Here is a 20,298-nt window from a genome sequence, read left to right as displayed (position 1 = left end):
CCTCTAGATGGTCACAAAGCACTGAGTTGATCTCCATGTGCTATGCAGCTGCTTCCTATTAGCTATCTATTTTACATTTGGTAGCATGTATATGTCAGTGCTACTCTCTCACTTCATCCCAGCTTACCCTTTCCCCTCCCCGAGTCCTCAAGTCCCTTCTCTACGTCTGCATCTTTATACCTGTACTGCTCCTAGTTTCTTCAGAACCTTTTTTTTTTTTTTTTAGATTCCATATATATGTGTTAGCATATGGCATTTGTTTTCCTCTTTCTGACTTACTTCACTCTGTATGACAGTCTCTAGGTCCATCCACCTCATTACAAATAACTAAATTTCATTTATTTTTATGGCTGAGTAATATTCCATTGTATATATGTGCCACATTTTCTTTATCCAGTCATCTGTCGATGGACACTTAGGTTGCTTCCATGTCCTGGCTATTGTAAATAGAGCTGCAATGAACATTGTGGTACATGATTCTTTTTGAATTATGGTTTTCTCAAGGTAACTTTACGTCATGCTATGTGCTTCCTTTAAATCCACTTTGGTTCCTCAATAGTCAGCACTTCTGCATCCTCAGGCAATATATTTTCCTAAAAGAGCACAATAGCTAACGTTTTCTAACCCTTTGTGAGTTCCGTAAGACTATAAATTCATTATAATGGAGTAAGCGAACTCCTGCAACTTGTGTCCATATATATCCCACCAAAATATAGGTGTGCTGATTAACACGTAATACAAATGCTTTATGTTCCAAATACCCTCCCAGAGGAAAGAATGTGTGTTTGAGATTATTTCTGAGCATTATGTAAGATGAAAGGGGCATGTGTGTATAATTAAAAAGCTGCAAATGTCACTGACTCTGTGGTCAGGAGGCTAGCTTAAAAAACTTCAGGAAATTGTGTATTTTGTGACCTTGTCTACTTGCCAAAGTAGAGAGGATTCAAAATAAAACTGCTGAGCTGAGAACAGAGAAACAAATTTCAGGCACAATGATTTCTCTCTGGCACAGAAAGATCAATGCAGGGCAATTTTAGGGTGTGGAATGGCCACTATTCCAATTATGTCTATCTATCTGTTGATGTACTAGTTTCAGAGAGGACTTTCAGTTAAGAAGAGTGAAAATCTGAGGTCTGGTTCCTTTTGACAGTGATATGTCTTAGTGTAATAGCCCAGAGTACAGGCATAGGACACATTCTGTGTGGGTTCAAATCTCAGCTCCATCACTTTCTGGCTGTATAAAATTGGGAAGATATTTAAATTCTCTGTACCTCATTTTCCTCATATTTAATCTAGAGTCGATAATGGCACCCACCTCCTAGGATTGTTGTCAGGATGAAATGAGTTAATATATGTAAAGAGCTTAGGAAGGTGTCAGGCATATAGTAAACCCTTATGTATTAGTTATTATTATTCAGTGTGGACCCAGCCCATCCTGGCAATTTCTGTCCCTCAGATATTCAGATTCATCTCTTGCTCTCTTCCTTTCCTCATGAAAACTTTCTCTAACGTCCTTCTGCACATTAAAGTGAGAAAACCAAGTGAAGAATTAGTACTTTTCAGCACCATAAGTGGCAGGCCCTTATATTAGGTCAATGATAATTACTTTCAAAAGTAATTACTATAATACTTTCATACATATGGATGATGTCATACCCTTCACAGATGAGGAAACTGAGCTTTAGAGAGGGAAAGTTGCTTGGACAAGATTACATGACCAGCATGCAGCAGAATCCAGCACTTAGGGCAAGTCTGTTTAAATGCAAAGCCCCCAGTCTTTTCAAAATAGCAGGCTATGCTTTACTTTTCCCTCTAAAAGCATGTGTAATTCAACCTATAATTTATAAAATGTTTTTATAAAATTGTCTTAGTTGATTCCTGCAAGAAATCTAAGTGATCTATAGTACAATATGTCACTTTACAAATGACAAAAATAAGGTTAATGGAGAATGCAAGTTTACTCACCTTATACAGACAGTACATGGCAGAAAAAATGCAAAAATAGGTTATCTTAATATTTTTCCTGATAGTTTCCACCCAAGTGATTTATAGTGACAGGCAACATTCAAGTACAAATTTTTTTCTGGAAGAATTGTGCATTTTTAGCAAGTAGCTAATGGTCATGGTATAAAAACCCAATAGAGAAGTTTCAAGCAGCAGTCAGTGGGAGCTACTATGTGTGAAAGAGAATCCTGGAATCACACCTATTAGGTCACACAGCCTACTTCCTGCCTCACCTCTGTGCTCACTAGCCCTATGTGTCACATTTAGGATGACTCATCTTTGACAAGAATAAAAACTGCTTCTGCTGATACTGGAATAGAGAAATTATAGAGTTAAAAAACTAGGAATTCCAAGCCAACTCTGAAATTCTAGATAGAGAACTACAGAACACTGGGGCACAGGTGGCATTTTTACTTCTTTTTGTTTCAAGTTTTAATATTTTCCACTTAGATCTCTAAGTATGATGATAGAAATTGTTTTCCTCTATTACATGGATGGGGGACTCAGAAGTGCCATGAGTCTTTCTTTTCCAAAAGAAAGACCTTGTTTTGCCTATGTCTTTATGATATAATCCAACAAAGGCAGTATTTATGTGGAAGCATTTTAAAAGTCAGCTGGCATCCTAGGCATGCTTCTCTAAAATGGAATACAACATCCACATAGAAACTAGACTTGTGGTAGTGAAAGAACCCCACTATTTTGGAAATCTACTGGAAATCCCATTTGTCAGAGCATCCCGGCTAACACTGTTGGCAAATTCACCTCTCAGAATAAGAGAATAGGGAGATTGCTAGTTTGGATCTAATTTATGTTAATGAGAATAAATACCAGGAATGGTGAAAGATTATTATGCCAATGTTATGGACTGAATACGTGTGCCCCTCTCCCAAGTTGATATACTGAAGCCCAAATTCCCATCCCTAATGTAATGGTACTGGAGGTGGGGCTTTTTGGAGGAAATTGGATCATGAAGGCAGAGCTCTCACGAATGGAATTAGTGCCCTTATGAGAAGAGACAGGAGAGAGTTGATTGCTCTCTGCTCTTTACCACATGAGGACACACGAGAAGACAGCCATCTGCAAACCAGGAAACATGCTCTTACCAGACACTGGATTAGCTGGAACCTTGATCTTGGACTTTCCAGCCTCTAGAACTGTGAGAAAAATTTCTGTTGTTTAAACCACTCAGTCTAGTTTGTTATAGCAACCTGAACTGACTAAGATAGCCATCTTGAAGTTCTCAGCAGCAAAATAAAAAATAACATAGTAATAAAAATAAACAGAGGTAATTAAAACATAGTTCACATGTGCTTTATTATTAAAAATTAAAATCATAAAATATATAATCTCATGGCTATATCATGTTGTTTATCGAACATCTAGTTTGTCCAAGATATTTTTAAAATATTAGTGTAAACAAAAACACTAAAAATCACAGGATGTAAGTTTTTTTCATCATTTTGTAGTTCAAGAATATAAAATTCACAAAGATTGTGGGGAATGTCCAGGTTTACATACATCAGAGCTGGGAATTGGACCCAGATCCATATTGAAAACCCTGATATTTGTATTGTGACAGTGAATGAGGCTCTCATATGGAATATTGACCAAGAGATATTAAAAACATTAAAGAAAGAAGTTTGAACCATATAGCAGCTAATTATCCCAGGAAAAAATTGGCCAAAGCACACGTCAAACACCCAGCATCCCTGAAAATTATGAGATGGATTTTATTCATGGAAGGAGGTATAGATAAGGAAAGCCAGAGCCTGGATTAAAACCAGAGCCAGAATGAACTGAAGTTTATAAAATATTACAAACATAATTCATAGAAGTTGTATTTGTCTGCTTTGTTTTGTTTTGATTAATAAAAAGTAGGAGGGATAGGTCTGTTGTATGGAAAAAATTTCAGCAATACAGCATAAATAGAATAAAATGAGAAGGTAGAATGAGTGAACTCAAACCTTGTTTTAATCTTCTCTTGCAAGAATATACTGAAAGTTCAAAACGGTAGAAAAATATGATAAATAGTACATTTAAATTGTAGGTAATTTGAATATTATAGGAAAATTCCAACCTAATTTTTGTACACCGACTCAGACAAAAGTTCACAGATTGCTAAATTAATTTAAAGATGGGAAGCTGAGAATACTATTTCTATTTAGAGGTGATGGAGAAAAAAAGTCAAATATGACAACATATTTTATTTCTAAATTTATAGAAATAGAAAGCAGTCAAAAACAGGGTATTTATTTTGGAGAAGAGAAGATAAAGAGGTGACAAAAATATTTTCTTACAAATACCTGAAGAACAGTTATGTGGAAGACACAATGCCTTTAAAATGATTTTTCTCAAATAGGAGAAAAATAAAGGGGAATAGGTGGAGTTTTTAGGAAAGGATATTTTGCAAAGGCTTTACTCATGAGAAAACTTGGGAGCGCTTATTCACTAATATGGTCATTCCTTATAAAAGGAAACACTGTGTGTTTGGTGTGGACTTTTACTCTTTTTTACTTTCTGTACTTTCAAGTTGTTTCTACTTTTCCTCTGTAAACAAAACTTGGGGATGTTGGCTTTTTGAAAAAAATAATCAGGAATGGCCGGATTGATAAGTAGCACTTAATTAGTTATTTGATGCAGTGTAGCAGCCTGAAAGGGGAGAACTAGAAATGTGGAGAAAGTTATTTCTAGGCAAAACAAAGAGCATGTGTAAAGGCCTTCATATTGGAGGGGGTTTGCCTTGTTAAAGAATAAGGTGAAGACTAGAGTGTAGTGACTGAAGGAAAGTGTGAAACAATGGGGAGAGGCAGTAACAGAAGGCTATGCCCTGATGGGAAGGCATTGGCTTTCACTTTGACTGGGGTCAGAAGCCATTTACAGTACTTGAAAAGAGAAGTAGCTTGAACCAAGAGATTGTTTTCCCCCAGCTTTATTGAAGTATAACTGATAAATTAAAATTGTATATATTTAAGGTATATAACTTGATTTATATATTTTTATATATATATATATATATATATATATATATATATATATATACACACACATTGTGAAATAATAAACACAATCAGTCCACTCAGGTTACTATATTGAGAGTAGAAAGAAGTTAAAAACAAAGTATCCATTTAGTAGACTACCATGGTTGTCTGGGTGAGAGACTATGATTACTTGGACCAGGAAGAAAACACTGGATGTATGAAAAGTGGTACCAATTTGAATATTTCACTAATAACCAACAAGATTTACTAAAAAAATGGATGAAGTTTGTAAGATAAAAAGAAGGATAAAAGGTGACTGCAAAACATTTGGTTTAAACAATGGGAAAGCTGGAGGGACAGAATAATTACAGGGCAAAAAGACTTGGGAAAGTCCAGCAATGCATCATAAGTCAAGGACATAATAACAAGGCTCAAATTGGAGAGGCCTATTAAAATACAGGTAATTTTGGCAATTGATAATTTGATTCATGAATTCAAGAAGATCTAGGAAGGAAGGGTGTGCCATTTGGGAAGTACTGGAGAGTATATGACTTTTAAATCAATGGAGCTAGATGAAATCACATGGGAGTGAGCAGAGTTAGAGAAGAGGTTTAAAGGCAGAGTTCTGCACATGCCAAATTATAGAGATTGGGAGGTAAGGAAAGTGAGTAACAATTGAGGAAGTAGGAAAATCAGGAGAGTGTAGTGTCCTTAAGAAGCTACCTGAAAACAGCGTTTCAGGATAGTGAAAATGATCACTGCTGATGAATCAAACCAGATGAAAGACTTGAGAATTGACTAGTAGATGTGGAAACAGAGTTGTCAGCAGTGATCTTGGCAAAATACACTTTAGTAGAGTGATTAAAGCAACAGTATTATCGGGGAGAGCTTAATAGAAGATAAGAATCTAACATCCAGGGTCAGTGAGGATAGAAAAATCATAAGAAACAAATCATTTTGCTACAGCGAAGAGAGATGGGATAGAAAATAGAAAGAGACAGGGAGTCCAAAGAGCTTTTATTTTAGTTGTTTGCTCTTTACTACTTAATTTATTTAATTAAATATTTATTTAGGATGGAGAAATTACACAAAGTTTGCCTGCTGATGGGTGTGATCCAGTGGAAAGGAAAATGAGGGTAATTGGAACAATGTCCTTGTTAGGTGAGTGGGGAGAGGGTGTCATGAACAGATGGAGAAGTTAACCCTTGAAAGTATCCATAGTTCAAGACTGGAAGATGTAGTTAGAGGTAAAGAAGTGAGTGGATAAATGTGCTCAGGGTAAGGAGATAGCAGCCTTCTGAAGGCCCCTTTTTTGTCCATGAAATTCAAGGAGGATCAGTTTAAATGATATTTTGTCTTCTTATTTCTGCTGCCAGATTCATCACATGCTCAAGTATTAACCAAGTCACCTTTCTAAACTACCCTAACTCCAAACCAGGGCAAGGGCCTTTGGCATTCATTTTATTTTACATGAGGATTTTCTGACCACTACAGCACAACAAATAAATGGGTATATCAAAAAGCAATATGTTCTTACAGTGATTCAAATAATGAGGGCTTATCATGGAATTATTCAAGAAGATAATTGGCACAGAATTCACAGTCTACAACAAGACCAAGAACATGTAAAAAAATTTAGTATGTGATGAAGGTAGGCCTTCAAATTGTTGGGAAAAGAATGTGATGGTTTTAAAATGGAGTTTATGTGACTAACTTACTCTTTGGAACCGAAAAGACAAAGTTAGATCCTTAAGCTATTAATTTTATCTTAAAATAAAATCCAGATTGATTAAAAGTATAAATGAACAGCAAAGAGAGAGAAATTAATTCATTGAAAAAATAGCCTATTTATATGACAGTGTAGAAAATGCTTTAAACAATTTTATTTTATCAAATTAATATCATATATATTTAAAATATGATCTAAAATAAAAATTAGCAGACCACTATGTGTAGCTGTTTCTTCTGGTTTGTACCTGCATGTTTATAAATATTATAGTACACATATGTTGCTATTCCTTGTTTTATCAAATACGGACACTTACCTATTTGCTTTCTTTTATAGTAGAAGAGACTTATCTCTTATATCTACCTCTATAAACCACAGTTTCCCTCCCATCCACACAGTACATTTTGATTTTTTTCCTCTAACATGTGATATTTTGTCTTAAAAACAGTTTTGGGAGAGCCAAATGTTTAAGCAGACCTTATTGATTGTGGACATCCTGTGGAAAGCCCGTGTTAAAAATAGCTTGCATTAAAGAGCCCTTAAATACTTGTATTACAAAATCTTTTTCTGGAGCAATTTAATCTTCCACAGAAGAATCTCCCGGTCTCCTTTCTGAGGGCTTGTGTGGTTGACTGATTCTAAAAGCAGACAATGGGAAGAAGCCTGGTCAGCTTTCAGACTCTCCTGTACCCACCACATGCTTCTAGCTTTCAGGCTCATCTTTGTTCATTGCTGGGCTGAGACACCTGAGTTCAGAGCATTTCCAGTTCAGATTCCCTTGAGAATAAACTTATTTTTTTCCTCCTGCCTCATTTTTGGGAGTTAAGGCTCAGAGTATATTTTTGTTTGAGGCCATGTATATCAGGTCTGCAGTACATAATTCTTTTGTCCTCAAGTCTTCAGGTTTTCTCCATCTCTAAGAATTTTAGTATGAAGTTTCCTCTACCCTACTAAGTCAATTGTTCTAATTTAGCTGATTTCAGTCTTCCAAAAATTGCTTAAATGACTGTTTGCTGAAATTTCCCTTTTTGTTCTCTTTTTATTAATTCACGTAGAGCATTTTTAGTAGTGTTTGAGGAGAGGGAGAAGATAAAAGTTTGTTGAACATCCACAACTGTGAACCAAACTGATTACAAAAGTTCTACAAACTAAAAGGAACATTCTGTAAAGTAAAATTCTATACTAAAGGAAATTTCTATAAAGTAAAAGATTCATGTAATCTTTCCCTCATTCCAAACTCTGCAAATTTGTCACTTTTGATAGAACCCTCACTTGCATCAGCCCACTTCTCATGACTCAGAAAGTTAACTTCCCCCACCACTTCTTGAAATATAAATGTGCATTTCAAATGTTTGTTGGCATGTACATTTTTTTCTAGAAAAGTATAATCTTCTTGAAATTAGAGTCTATGTTTATTCATCATTATATTAAAAAAAAATAACACAATATCAGGTAAAAAGCAGGTCTTTTGAAATGTTAGCACATTTAATAGAATATAATTAAAAGATTATTTAGTGTCCCATATGAATAGAGCCATTAGCTCAAATTTATATCTTTATTTCCACAGATATACATTGTACTTTTTTTCAGCTTATTAGCTTATGTTTTCATTTTCTTCCCTGCAAATAAAAGAATCTCATTTGGGAATTTAATATGATCCACTAGAAAAATTTCAACTGAATGGTATATTAAATCCTCAGAAATCTGAGTATATAAAATATAACAATTTTTGGTACTAACATTTGTGTTCCATTAGCCAACTTTAACTAGCATGCTGGAACTATTTCTGATCATTTCTTTTTTTATTTGCGGTACGCGGGCCTCTCACTGTTGTGGCCTCTCCCATTGCGGAGCACAGGCTCCGGACGCGCAGACTCAGCGGCCATGGCTCACGGGCCTAGCCGCTCTGTGGCATGTGGGATCCTCCCGGACCAGGGCACGAACCCGTGTTCCCTGCATCGGCAGGCAGACTCTCAACCACTGTGCCACCAGGGAAGCCCTCTGATCGTTTCTTTTTATTGAGTAATAGAGTCTCTTAAAATGCTTCAGATTATATCTGAAATCAAATGTGAGATATTAAATACAGTCCTTCTGGGAGATGAAAGCATTTTACTTAATTTCTGTGCTTATCATGCTAAGAAAACCATTAACACATGGCAGAAGGAGATACATCCACAGAATATACTAAGGAATGGATACATTTTTTATTATAGGCAGTATGAAAAATACACACAAAGTCAGGCCAAGTTAGAACGCATAGCAGTGTAGATGGAGAGCCAGTAAGTTCTGCCTGGATAAGCACACCCTACCTCCAAAATAGAAGGTGAAGATAAGAAAGGATTCTTTCCAAGTACCAGTAGTGAAAACAGTGAATAAACTAATTGCCTTCCAATTAAAGGATGAAGGGAGATGCAAGATTTTTTTTTCTTAAAGAAGAAATTTAGCTTTCCTAGCAGTGATTTGCTTGCACTTAAAAGATTTCAGGATGTTGAGATCATTCATCTGCAGTTCTTCAAAAGCAGATAGATTAAAATGAGACAGTTCTAACTGGCTGAAACATGGGAGATGGCATCAAATCCTGTCTTGAATAAATCTTCTCTAGATCTTAATGCAAAGGAGAAATTATTTCCTCCCTAAATTTCTGATAGGGTTATCCTGAATTGATAAAAACAAACAAATTATAATTGGTTTCAAACATTAGAATTTACTCATAAGCAATTTTTCTCATTACTAAACAGCAGACAGAAAAAAGTGTCTAAAAGTTGACCATATTCTAGTCAGCTATTTTTATTTTTTCCTCATTTAAATATCTATTCTTTTCTGTAGCAATTATCACCTAGTAGATTGTTTAATAATTATGGTGGTTTATATTATATCTTTCATATGTCTCTACAGATACTGTGAAGTTCTTGAGGAAAGGTATAATAATTACTCAGCTATACTAGAGATAAATTATGGATATTTTATGAGCATTGAGATGTGCATGTGGAGACTCTGCCTGGGCCAATAGATGTGGCAAGGAAATGGATAACAGATTAAGATAAGTCTCAATATACCTATAGGCAGTTCTTTTTCTTTCTTATTTTTTCTTTTTTTTTTTTTTTTTGCAGTACATGGGTCTCTCACTGTTGTGGCCTCTCTCATTGCAGAGCACAGGCTCCGGATGCACAGACTCAGCGGCCATGGCTCACGGGCCCAGCAGCTCCGTGGCATGTGGCATTCTCCTGGACTGGGACACGAACCCGTGTCCCCTGCATTGGCAGGCAGACTCTCAACCACTGCGCCACCAGGGAAGCCCGTTGGCAAACATTTTTAAAGGTCACAGAATAATCATAGTTTTTCCCATTGATTAAGATCACTTTACACAATTTCAGTTGTGTGTGTATTTTATTATCTGGCACTGCCAGAGAAGTGAGAACTGCCTGTGTATATAGTTACCATCATAACTGTTTAAGGCTTCCCTGATGGGTCAGTGTTTAAGAGTCCACCTGCCAATGCAGGGGACACAGTTTTGAAACTTGGTGTAGGAAGATCCCACATGCTTGGCGTGGAGCAACTAACCCATGAGCCATAACTACTGGACCTGTGCTCTAGAGCCCACGAGCCACAACTACTGAGCCCATGAGCCACAACTACTGAAGCCTGCGTGCCTAGAGCCTGTGCTCCGCAACAAGAGAAGCCACTGCAATGAGAAGCCCATGCACCACAACAAAGAGTAGCCCCCCTCACCACAACTAGAAGAAGCCCGCGTGCAGCAACAAGACCTAACACAGCCAAAAATAAATAAATTAATTAAATTAAATTAAATTTAAAAAACTCTTTCAGTGTCATACATGACTCCTTATTCTTTAAAAAAAAACTCGAAGGACAGCTCACGTCCCAAGCCCTCACAAGCATGAAAGATAAATAAATACGAGATGAACCCCAAAAGCTTCTTTTCTGTGTAAAAAACTTCATGCTATAGCATAAAAATTAAACAGAAGGTATCAATAGTCTTTTCAATGAACCACTAGTAATTATTTTAATTTTTATAAGATTAGAAGAATACAGAATTTTATACTTTGAAGTGACATCTGTGGTCATAGATGACAACTACAAATCAGGGGAAAATTCCTTGGATAGCATTTCAGAGGAAAATATAATTGTATTTGTTTATGTTTACTCTATTGCTAAATTTAATTGAGAAAACTATCACTGTAATTTTGTTGTTGTTGTTTTAAATTTCCATTATGAGCTAGTTTTGTCAATCAGACATCTTCTAGTAGACACGTGGTAAAAATGGTTTGAAATGTACAGATCCTTCTTCATCTCTCTATCTCTTCCTATCACATTACAATTGCCCTTTGCCTCCATCATTCTCCCCACCTCCTCCACAACCACCATCTTGTAGGTCAGATCCATGTTCACCGGACTGAGATTGAGATCTAAGCTTCTTACCACAGTTGTGTTGTATGACTCCCAAAGCAGCAGTTCTGTAGATAATGGCTTCAAATGCATCAAGTTACACAAGTCTCCTGCTGCACACTCATCCATTTAATATTTTATCAGCAATGAATATGTGTGTTTATGCGTATGTCTGTGTGTGCATGTATGCTTGAGGAGAGTGAAATGTGGAGATTATGGGATGGTCAAAATTGGGCTCTTCATTGGATATAACAACAACACTACCAATGATAATGAAAAGACAAGCAGTGATAACAACAAATAACATCTACTGAGAATTTACCATGTTCTTGACAATATTCTTAACAAGTAGGTGGCTTATTTAATGTTGCCAGTGACTGTATGAGGTAAGAACTATTAGTAACCCAGTTTTAAAATCAGAAAATAAAGAGAAAGTTTAAGTAAATTCCCCAAGAACACACAGGTAGACAATATTGCAGCCAAGATCAGGAATCAAGACTTTTTCTCTCCAGAACACATATCCAATAACCACTACACTACACTTTACATAAAGATTCAGAAATGGGGCCAAATGCATGGTCTACTTTAGCTACGGCTTTCTTCCAAATAGGCATAGGAAAGGCAGCGGTGGGAAATGAGTTGCTAAATGGGTGGGAAGCAGTAGAGTAAAATAAATGAACATTTAGGATTCAAAAGTTGAGTGTTTGCTGTAGCTGCAGGCTTCACTCCATTTGCCTGAGAATTTTAGGATGGAGTTGTCACCTCACTCAGTCAGAATGGCCACCATCAAAAAGTCTACAAATAACAAATGCTTGAAAGGATATGGAGAAAAGTGAACCCTCTTAGACTATTGGTGGGAATGTAAATGGGTGCAGCCACTATGGAGAACAGTATGGAAGTTCCTTAAAAAACTAAAAATAGAGTTACCATATGATCCTGCAATCCCACTCCTGGGCATATATTGGAGAAATCTTTCCTTTGAACAGATACATGCACCCCAATGTTCATTGTAGCACTATCTACAATAGTTAAGACAAGGGAGCCACCTAAATTTCCATGTTCATCGATAAATGGATGCATAAAGAAGATGTAATACACACACACACACACACACACACACACACACACACACACACACACACACTGGAATATTACTCAACCATAAAAAGAGAATGAAATGATTCCATTTGCAGCAATGTAGATGGACCTAGGGATTATCATACTAAGTAAAGTAAGCCAGACAGATAAAGACAGATATCATATGATATTGTTTATATGTGGAATCTGAAAAAAAAAAAAAAAGATACAAATGAACTTGTTTATAAAACAGAAATAGACCCACAGACATAGAAAACAAACTTATGGTTTCCAATGGGGAAGGGCAGGAGGGATAAATTTGGAGGATGAGATTAACATATACACACTACTGTATGTAAAATAGATAACTATCAAGGACCTGCTGTATAGCACAGGGAACTATACCCAATATTTTGTAATAACCTATAAGGGAAACGAATTTGAAAAAGAAGATATATATAGAGAGTGAGATATATAGATATAGATATAACTGAATCACTGTACTGTACACCTGAAACTAATATGACATTGTGTGTTAGTCAACTGTACTTCAATAAAAAAAGACAGTATTTGCAGAATTCAACATGCAAAGGCAAGTCAGTCAACTTAAGTCATCGTTACAGACTGAAAAGTTATACAGGTTCCAGTAGAGTTTCAGTCATATTTTCAATGATAGATATATGAGAGTTTAACATTTTAAAAAATCTGAATAATCCATGATCTTGCTCTAGTTCTTTGAGTTTAATATCTGGGTAAACAAAGCCAATAGAGATCATACAGTATATTGCATACGGCATTTTGTTCCATCTCAGTCTACTCAAGCATACAAATGATTCAATTGTGGAGTACCAAAATGCCTGCTTGAATTTTGTTCCGAGTTTCTCTAAAAAAAGTGCTACACTGCTCAGTGAGCTTGAATTGATTGATTAACAATCTTTTTATAGATTCCATCTCATAGAATCATAAAATTATGAAATTTCACAATAGGAAGTACTTTGGAGTGAGGAGTTTTTTCTGCTTTCAAACTGTGCTTTCTTTAAAACTAGATTAAAAGACCAAAATGTAGACAATTTGATTTGCTAAATACATGGGCAATCTTGATTTCATTTTGAAAAGAATCCAGCAAATTATTGACACTTGCATTGTTTGGAAATGATCACAGTTAATCTGCCCAGAAACTTAATAAAATGTCTTATTCATGGGTAAATTGAATGAGAATATACAAAAGTAGTTTTCATGTTAAGTAAACATGAAGGTTAATGGATAAATGGCCACTGAGGGGAAAAAAAGGTATTTTGTTTCTTCCTGTGTCTTTGCTATAAAAAAGCCTTTGCATCTATCAAAGTTAGTTGATTCTGAAGCTTGAAATTGAGAGGAAACTGCAATTTAAGAAACTGTAAAAGAACATTCTGTACTCTCCTTGAACTTCTATGCCCCAGTCTCTACATGTATTTTCATTTTGGCCTTAGTCTTTTGAGATTGCTTTTGAGGAATAATATGGGCTCCCTCTGGTGACTAATTTCACACCTAAACATTCCCATGGCAGTTAATTAAGAAGCTGCCGTCTCCAAATCATGTGCTTGTCTTATGCAGAAAAGTATTTGAGGTTATAGGCCTATAGGGAAGGTTAAATAAAAAAAATATAAAAAATTGAGAGTTTAGCACTGGCTCTCTACTGAATGCACAGAGTAACTAACTTCATCGCATTAAATTACCCAATTGGTGCTAGCTTTTATTTTTTTTTTTTCTTTTTATTGTAGCTGTCATTAGAGTGAGAATATCTTGACACTTTCAGGCAAAATACTTCTTAAATAAAGGCAAAATTAAATTATTTTAAAACAGTATAAATTTTTTTCAACGTGTTGGTGCACACAGCAAATGGAGCAAGGCTAGTGGAAATAAGAAATCAATGCCAGACGTGAAGGATTTATCCAAGGCTAATCTCTTCAAGCTGGACAACTCTTCATCAGCTTAAAAGAGCCTGGGTAAGTCTCCCTCCCAGTATTATGTAGCAAATGTCAGGCTCCTTATTCAGCCTATTCTTCTGTTTCTTTTTTTCTATATTTTTTCTCTCTTTCTTTCATTCTAAGAAATAAAATGTATTCTAAGAGATATAATTAAAGCATTGAACCATGTTCTGGTCCCATACTCATTCTTTACTCAGAAATAACCATCATCTTGAAGTTGCTATGTATGCTTTCTATTTAGCAGTTATATTTTCAAAACACATGTGTCTACATAAACAATCTTGAAATTGGATATCATTTTGTGTCTGTTTATAATTTACCTAGGTTACTATCATTGTGTGTGTGCCTTCCTGCAACTGGTGTCTTAATCCACCTGAGATTTTAGATTCATTCATGTTGATGTGTGTAAATATAGTTTATTTTCTTTACCTGCTATCACCTATAATACTATAACATCTTTATTTATTCAGACCATTTATAATTCCCATTTAGGTTGTTTTCATTTTTCTGTCAACCTGAAGATTCAGAGCGTCTCACGGCCTTTTCCTCTTCCACATATATGAGGGTTTCTCAGGAGCGCAGTCTGTGAAGTTGGATTGATGGATCTCAGTGAATGCACATGTTTAACTCTATTAACTAATACAAAATTGCTCTTCAAAGCGATTGTTTCTGCTTACTTTCCCACCACTTCTTATTTACTCTATGAGAACATTTTGCCCAGTGAGTAAACAAATGTTCTCAGTTTAATTCCTACCATTCTCTGTAACACTTTTAAAAGTGATTTCCAAAAATAGCTTCACTTATGAACAACTGACCATTTTCACACCTTTTCCCTAGTCACTCTCTTTTTCTACATGACTCTATAAATCTAAACACTTTCTTGCTCCTATGGATTCTGATATAGTAGGGAAGGGAGAGATATTAACATTCACGCTACTAATGTAACAAGGAAGAGCTAAATCAGACTCCATATTGGATCTGTTTCTTTGACTTTAACCTTTGCTTTTCATTGCTTTTCTTATTGTAATCATTCATAATGGCCTGCCTCAGGGAACCCAGCCCCTCTCCTGTTCAGCTCTCAGGGAGGCAACCTGACCCTGCCCACCTGTGAATTGCTGCAAGAAAGAAGAAATTAACACATCCCCTCAACCAAGGATGGTCATTACTGGAGACGTTTTGCAAGACTGATGGCCCTTTTACTTTACTTCCTCATTGCCTCTCCCTCTCGGATTCTGTAAAAGAAACCGGCATCCAGACCCCCATAAGTTGGTTTTTCAGAGACACTACTCTGCCATCTTCCTGGTCTGTCGGCTTTCCGAATAAAGTCGTATTCCTTGCCTCAACACCTCGTCTCCAATTCATTGGCCTGTCGGGTGGCGAGCAGAGCGAGCTTGGAGTCGGTAACACTACTCCTTCAGAAAAAATACTCCAGTGGCATACTTTAATGTCGCTTTTCTTTTTGAACATAACATCAGCTGGTTAAACTACTCACTTCTTTTTTCTTTCAACATCATCTGACTAACTTCAAGTCATTTCCCTTTGTTTTGTAAGATATTTTACAAGGGCCTTTCAGTTTTCTTCTAGATGTTTTCTGTCAGCTCCCTTGGCAGCAGATAGTAATAAGGTCCATGTGAATGGCTTTTATACTTCAGTGACCTTCAGCACAGTATTTCAGGAATCCTCATATATCCCAAACACATTTATATTTGAATTTTTTAACTGTAAATAGATTTAACCTGTAAGGTCGTATCTTAACAAACGGCACCACGAAACAGAGGAAAGCTTCAAGTGAGCTTTATTAGGGAGCGCTCCCGGGCGAGGTTCACTGGTCCGAGAGAAAGGGGCCAGAGAAGTTGCGCCCGGGCGAGGGTTTGGGCAGAATTTATAGGGGAAGAAGGGAAAGGGGTGTGGTGAATCCGGGAGGGCGCAGGGTATTCCTTATTTGGTGGTCTTTTAGGGTATCGTGGGGGACCGTTAGTCCCGCCCCTCGAAAGACAGGAAGGCTGGGCCGGGTGGAAAGTCCCCAGGTCAGTTTCTGGAACTGGGTGGTCCGGAGAGTTTCGGTCTGATGCAACCTGTGAATCTGATTGCGTTCCCCTGCCTTGGGCCAGTTGGCCTTACATAACCCAGAAAGGCATCTACTTCTATTTACACAACTCCAGAACCACTTCCTCTAAATGCAGTTGAAAAAAAATAGCCATAGCAAACATCATTTTAAGTTTTTAAGTATTAATTTCAAGTGAGCTTTATTGCTGCCCAGAAAGCTACTCCTTCTCCCTAGTTTTTTTTTCCTGTATCAGAAGCAATAATTTCCACTCTCCTCAAACTATCAAGTCTACTCTCCAAATCCTCACTCTTTATTGATATCCATACTTCTCGTTTCACTGAACAAGCAGTAGCAAACCAAAAATAACTTCTATGCACCCCCAAAGCCACATCTACCATTTTAGCTGGAACCCTGCCTTACTTGGCCTTCTCTTCTGCTATGGTGGTGAAACGATCCATACAGCTTTCTTAGGCAAGTCTCTCTACTTATATTCTGAATCCCATCTATTCAAAGATGTGACCCCTGCAATGGACCCATTTCAACCCTACATTATCAACGTGTCCAGCTCAACTGGATTATCATCATCATCATCATCATACCCCAATGCGACAATATCTCCCATACTAAAAACTCATAAAATCTTTTTGGACATCAAATTCCCTCTAAAGAAACCACCTGGTTTCCCTGTTTCTCTTCGTAAAAAAAAATGCTGTTTTTGTTTCCCCCTCCTCCCATTTTCTCCTGAATTTACCACAGTCATATTTTATTTTCTCAACCTTAATAAAACAGCTATTAACCCATTGAGACAGCAATGACCCTCATGTTGCTACAACCAGTGTTACTTTTTCTGGCCTCACTTTACTCAACTTGTTACATTTGACATGGTTGATCATGCCCTCTCTCTTGAAACACTTCCTTTCCTCCCACTCTCTTTCCCCTACTTTACTAAACATTTGTTGCTGAACCTTCCCAATATCTAAATTTGGAGAACCTTCAGACTCATTCAGTGAAACTCTCATCTTATCTCTCTTAATGATTGCATCCAGAACTATGAGTTTAAATGACATTTGTATTCGAATGCCAGGTATATGAATTTTCCTATCTGACATCTGCATGTGAAAGTCTAGATGTCAACAAATCAAAGCCACTATGCTAAAATTTAAACCCTCATCTTCTCCTCAAGTCTTCTTTTCCCTTTTCTTATTTCTTGTTAACCCACTAGATGGTAACCCTATCATCCCTATTGCCAAGGCTAAAAACCTTCGAGATATTATAGACATATCTCCTTATCTCATATTCCTCATCTATTGATACATATTAGCAAATTCTGTTGATTTTTTTCTTTAAAACATATGCACAGTCCAACCACCTCTTCCTAATGTATCTCTATCTTAAACTATCTGTCTTGCAAGCCTTTTATTATCTAGCACCTGAGAGGTCTCCCTGATTCTACCCTTGCACTCAACAGTATAGTTTTCTACACACTGAACAGAATGATATCATTAAAGCTATGCCAAATTTCATATCACTTATTCTCTAAAGTCCCTGCAATTTTCCCATGTATCTTAAAAAAATCCAAAATTATTGCCACATCTACATTAATTTGGCCCTGGCAACCTCTCTCATTTCATATACTACCTCTTTTCCCATTGCTCACTTCATTTCAGCCATTTGGTTTTTGTGGTATTCCTCAAGCACACCAAGCATCTCCTGTGTTAGGGGCCTTGTATCCAGTGTTTCATTTTTTCTGGAATCTTCTTCCTCAGACCTTTGCATAACTTCCCAGCTTGCATCAGTCATTTACCCTCTTAGGGAAGTCTCAGACCACTCTTTCTAATACAGAATCCACCATTGTCTAGCCAAGACTGTATATACTTATTTTCACAGAGTATATGATCACTTAACACTTTGTGCATTTATTTGTTTATTGATTATTAACTATTTAGTCTGATAGAATTAACCACAATGAATGAAGGGGCTCTTTGTTTGCCACTGTATCCTTGGCACCATAAAGGAGACATCTAATAAATATTTGTTGAATATTTATTCAACAATAATACTGAATAATATTGAATTTCCTAGGCACAACTTTCTGTGCACTCACCTCTACTAATATTCAAGTCATGAATATTTTTCTTTTCATTTTCTTTTCATTTTTCTTTTCAACATTAGCTGTGCTGCTTAAGACAATTTTTATGTTCACTATCAGCTTCTTCCTCACTCGGATTTTTGCCTCATATAATCTGAATTTAATTCTTTCCCATTTCAACTGCCTCCCTGAGCACTGGAGATTCTAACCCTATTCTTATATTTCCTTTATGAATTTAAGTAAAGAAACTGCAATCACTAGTTTTCCAGTCCTATTCCTTATATAAATAATAATTTTCATTAAAATAATAAAAGTATGTTTATTGTATTAAACTTTGATGTAGAGATATTTGGAAATCAAATTGTAATTTGTTACAAGCAGTGATTTCTTCTAATAACCCTTGATAATAACTCTACTTTTTGTCTAAGGGTACTGAAGAGGTATCATTTTGTAAAATGTTATTTTGTATATGAAAACTGTATTTGTTGTGTAAGTTAGGACTGAAATACAGGCTCCTTCAGTAGTAGGAGACCACACTAATACTAAGTTTAAAAATATTTTGTAAAAGAGGGAATCTAGTATAAAAGAAAATGGGTGGGGAGACCACAAAGACAGAGGTGATATGATAGGTTTCTCAATCTGGTCAAGTGACCTGTGTTTTGAGAACAGACATCAGCTTTCTGAGATCTCTTCATGCTTCAGATCATACACAACTGAGAGATTAAACTTTGAGTTAATCTTTCAAATATCCAAATATGGAACAACTTCATTGATTATTTTCCACATTGACATTCTGAGCAGATCATCTCTTAATTTCTCTTCTGCTTCTAAGACTCAAACAGCCCTTCAGACTTGTCATATGACATATCTTGGAACCAAGAACAATAAAAAGAAAATAAAAGCGTTTTTGTCTCTTTTTCTTTCTTTCCTATATTATTATTTGTTGTTTACTGTTGTTTTTACTCTGGGTAAATAAAGGAATGGACAACCATTTACAAAGAGCACTGAGTCTGCATTATGATCCTGGTTCCTCAGTAGCCTCTGGGAAACTCATCTGTTGAAAAGGAAATACTTAAGAATGTTTATTAGGGATTTTGTAATTCAAACTAAAAATGCTTGCCTGTAATCTAAGCTCTAGGCCAATCTTTTTCATTCATCCTTAATTATGCTAATCCTTGTTTTTAATTATTTTTCCCCAAGCAACTCTTCAAAATGTCTTTTTTTCCCCTTAGATCTTAAATTCACTTTCACCCTTAACCAAGGATTTGCCTTTTGCATCCTTGAGAAAATTGAGTTACTCTTGAGTGGAATCCCTTAATTCTGCCATTATCCACCCCAAATTATAGAAAAATTAACACATATTTCATTATGTTCTCATGACACAAAGTAAGATAGAATTTATCCTATTCTTACCAGTATAGTAAAATAAACATATCAGTGTATAAAGGTATAACAAACTCATCAAACATATTTCTCTGGAGATCAAATAGAAGCAGAGTCAATACAAGAGAAAATAAAGTATCTTTTCTAGTAGACTCAATGCAGTTCTTTGAGGACTATTTTGGGACTCTCAAATAAATACTTTAAGTTTTATTTTAATATATATGGAGTATTTTTTAATTTAAATATGAAAATTAAAAATAAATATAAACTTTGGATCTCAAACTCTCTCTCTTATTAACTCGTTCTCTAATCTAAGACTATAGTATTCTAAGAAGATATCAGGTTTCAACAGTATAGTTTTTTTTTCCCCCCTTTGGAAACTTGAGTTTCTACTTTAAAATTCAAGGAATGAACTTAATTCCCCAGTGTTTTCTTGTGGAAAAAATTTTAATTATTTAGATCTAATTGATTTTAGCAATTTTCAAATCTTTATCACTTGTTTCTAGTTGTCATAACTCATACATTTCTCCCAGTATTTTCTCTAGGGAAAAAATTTCTGCATTATTCTGTATCTAATTTCAACTAACAGAAGTGGGGAACATAATTTGGCAAGACACAGG

Source organism: Stenella coeruleoalba (assembly GCF_951394435.1).
Source record: "Stenella coeruleoalba genome assembly, chromosome: 13".
In the NCBI taxonomy this organism is placed as follows: Eukaryota; Metazoa; Chordata; class Mammalia; order Artiodactyla; family Delphinidae; genus Stenella; species Stenella coeruleoalba.
The sequence above is the reverse complement of the archived record's forward strand: the minus strand, read 5'-3'. Positions refer to the sequence as shown.